Source organism: Leptodactylus fuscus, chromosome 1 (genome assembly GCF_031893055.1).
Source record: "Leptodactylus fuscus isolate aLepFus1 chromosome 1, aLepFus1.hap2, whole genome shotgun sequence".
In the NCBI taxonomy this organism is placed as follows: domain Eukaryota; kingdom Metazoa; phylum Chordata; class Amphibia; order Anura; family Leptodactylidae; genus Leptodactylus; species Leptodactylus fuscus.
This window is the reverse complement of record NC_134265.1, coordinates 90,964,400-90,967,083: the sequence shown is the minus strand read 5'-3', so window position 1 is coordinate 90,967,083 and position 2,684 is coordinate 90,964,400.

Genomic DNA, 2,684 nt, shown 5'->3' with positions numbered 1-2,684 from the left:
AACCGTAAATAAAATATTAAATGTACATCTTGTTTATATTTGGTTCATTGTCCATTACATTTATCCTATCGCTGAATTAAGGCTGGTCCAAGGAAGCTTTTATCTCGATCAGAAAAATCCAGACTGCACTAACCATGGTCTAAAGTTTGGAGAGTATTCATCAGTTGTGCTAAACACGCTGTGGATTGAACTACACTGCTCAAAAAAAAGGAACACTCAAATAACACATCCTATACATGTGTAAAATGTAGTTAGCCCTTGAGTTAAATGGATTTTTTTTAACACACGTCTTTTTGTGCGCGCAAAAAGACGCGCGTTAAAAAAAAAAAAAAAAAAAAGCCATTGAACTTAATGGCTAACTACATTTTACACATGTAAAATGGACAGAATTCACAGAGCGTAACTCCGTGTGAAGGCACCCTTATTGAATACTTTGTTCTGTACATAGTTCAATGTGACATCAAAATCATGCAAAAAGCATCAATGGAAATCAAGTTTATTAAGCAATGGAGGCCTGGATTTGGAGTCACCCCCCAAAAATTTAAGTGGAAAAACACACTACAGGCTGATCCAACTTTGATGTAATGTCCTTTAAAACATGTCAAAATGAGGCTCAGTAGTGTGTGTGGCCTCCACGTGCCTGTATGACCTCCGTACAATGCCTGATAAGGTTGCACATTGTGGTTTTTCCCGCAGTGCCTTTTTTTTTTTTTTTTTTTTTACTAAAGTTTGCAGAGTTTTTTCAATTAACTATACAGAAAAACAATGTTTCTGGAGGTGTAATTGACATGCTGCAATTTACAAAAACATGGCTGTTTTACTGTAAAGTGCTGTGGTTTTTGCTGAGGCCCTGGCATTAAGGGTTTTTTCCTGGACTTAAATGCATACCTACTGGTAATAAACAAACACGTTTGCATAAATGGATAGTACAAGTGAAAATAAGTAACTTTATATTATGTACGTAGATATATAACTATTATTTATAAAGAAATATGATTCCTCCATTTTTCAGGCAAAGTTCCTTTCTATATACTTTTAACCCTCTGTTTGTAGAGAAGAGGATCCTGGTGCACAGAATTAGACAATAAATCAATTAACTAGGCTGCAAGAGAATCTCACTCCATAGAGGTCTATGCCTGAGGCCGAATACAGAGATAAATGTAATGGAAACAAGCAAGTCAGATTGAAGTTAAGGAGCAGGAGGACAGCTTACTAAGTGGAGAAGGAAACCAATCTCTTTAAAGTGGTTGTCTGGGATAACCTGAAATCCCTACACTACCCTAAACACCCTCCCCCCTCCTACTTTCTAAATAACATCAGTTATCAAAATTGGATAGTCCCTGGGTCAATCACATGACCAGCCCGGGGACATTTTTTTGATTATCTGGTGATCATCAGTTCTGGAAATTGATCGTCATTACAAATCCCCATCCACCTCTTTATACTTGCCATCCAGGCTTCTTCCCATGAGACAGCTCCTCCTTGAGGCTGTGCGCCGCGCTGCCAGTAATTCACCTCTACTGAGCTTCCACACATGTACAGTAGAGGTGGATCATCACTGGTGAGAAGGAGGAGTATGGGAACAGTACAGGAGAATCCGTCTCGCCTGAAGAAGCGTGGAGGGCAAGTATATAATATGGGTTGGGCTTTGTAGGTAGGGAAGGGCGGGATAGTCAGAGCGACTGGGAGGGGAGAGAAAGGAGTAAGGCATGTAAATAAAAGCAGGAGAGATACTCGCAGCTCCCAGAGACACCCAGAATTCACTCAAAACACGCTGAGACGTATATGGGTGGATTTATTAACCCATTAGAAGCACTGACATTTAAAGAAAGAAAAATAATTTGCCTGGAAAACCCCTTTAAGATATATTAAAGGTTCTTCTATTCAAATGCACTTTTATTAAATAAACTTTTGATGACCTATCATTATGATAATAGGTCATTTATGCAGGATGAGGATGGGAGGGTTGTAACGACTGGGACCCCCAAAAGATCAGATGTCTAAATCGTAGCTAGCAATACCCAGTGCTGGGAAACATGATACCGAAGTGAAGCATAAAATGCAAGCTAAAATTGCACCAAAAGGTAAGGACACACAGGACTTACAATGCTTGCTGATTTTTGTGTGAAATTAATATGGGGGCAAGAAAAAAAAAAACAGTTTTCCACTTTCGCATCAGAGACTCCATCACAATGTCCACCTGCAATTGGCAGATGAAAAAAAATTCCTGCACACACAGCTCTTTCATCTGCTGCTTTCAGTTTAAAAACATACACCCAAACAACCCCATTGGACTATGGCTCCATATGTAACCAGTATTTCAGCGGTCTGTCTGTTCATTGTTTGGATCCTCACAACAGACAGCTAACACTAGACTCCATAGTGCATTTTCTGTAGTATTTTCTCTCTACAGTGTGCAGATGACGACATTTCTTTTACTTTGCTTGATTGTAAAATGCAGTTTTTGATTAGAATCATTCCCCTAAGCCATAGGGGAAAAAAATATTTTAATGGGCTAAGTAACCTGCCGGGAAAAGGTTGGGGTCCTAAGAGTTGGAACCCCACTGATCAGTATTATACACCCTTAAAGGATAGGTGATATTTACAGATCTATGGCAGTCTGATATCCTTCAATTTAAAGGTTTGAGTTGACTTTGTGGGACAACCTGTTTGTGTCCACTACA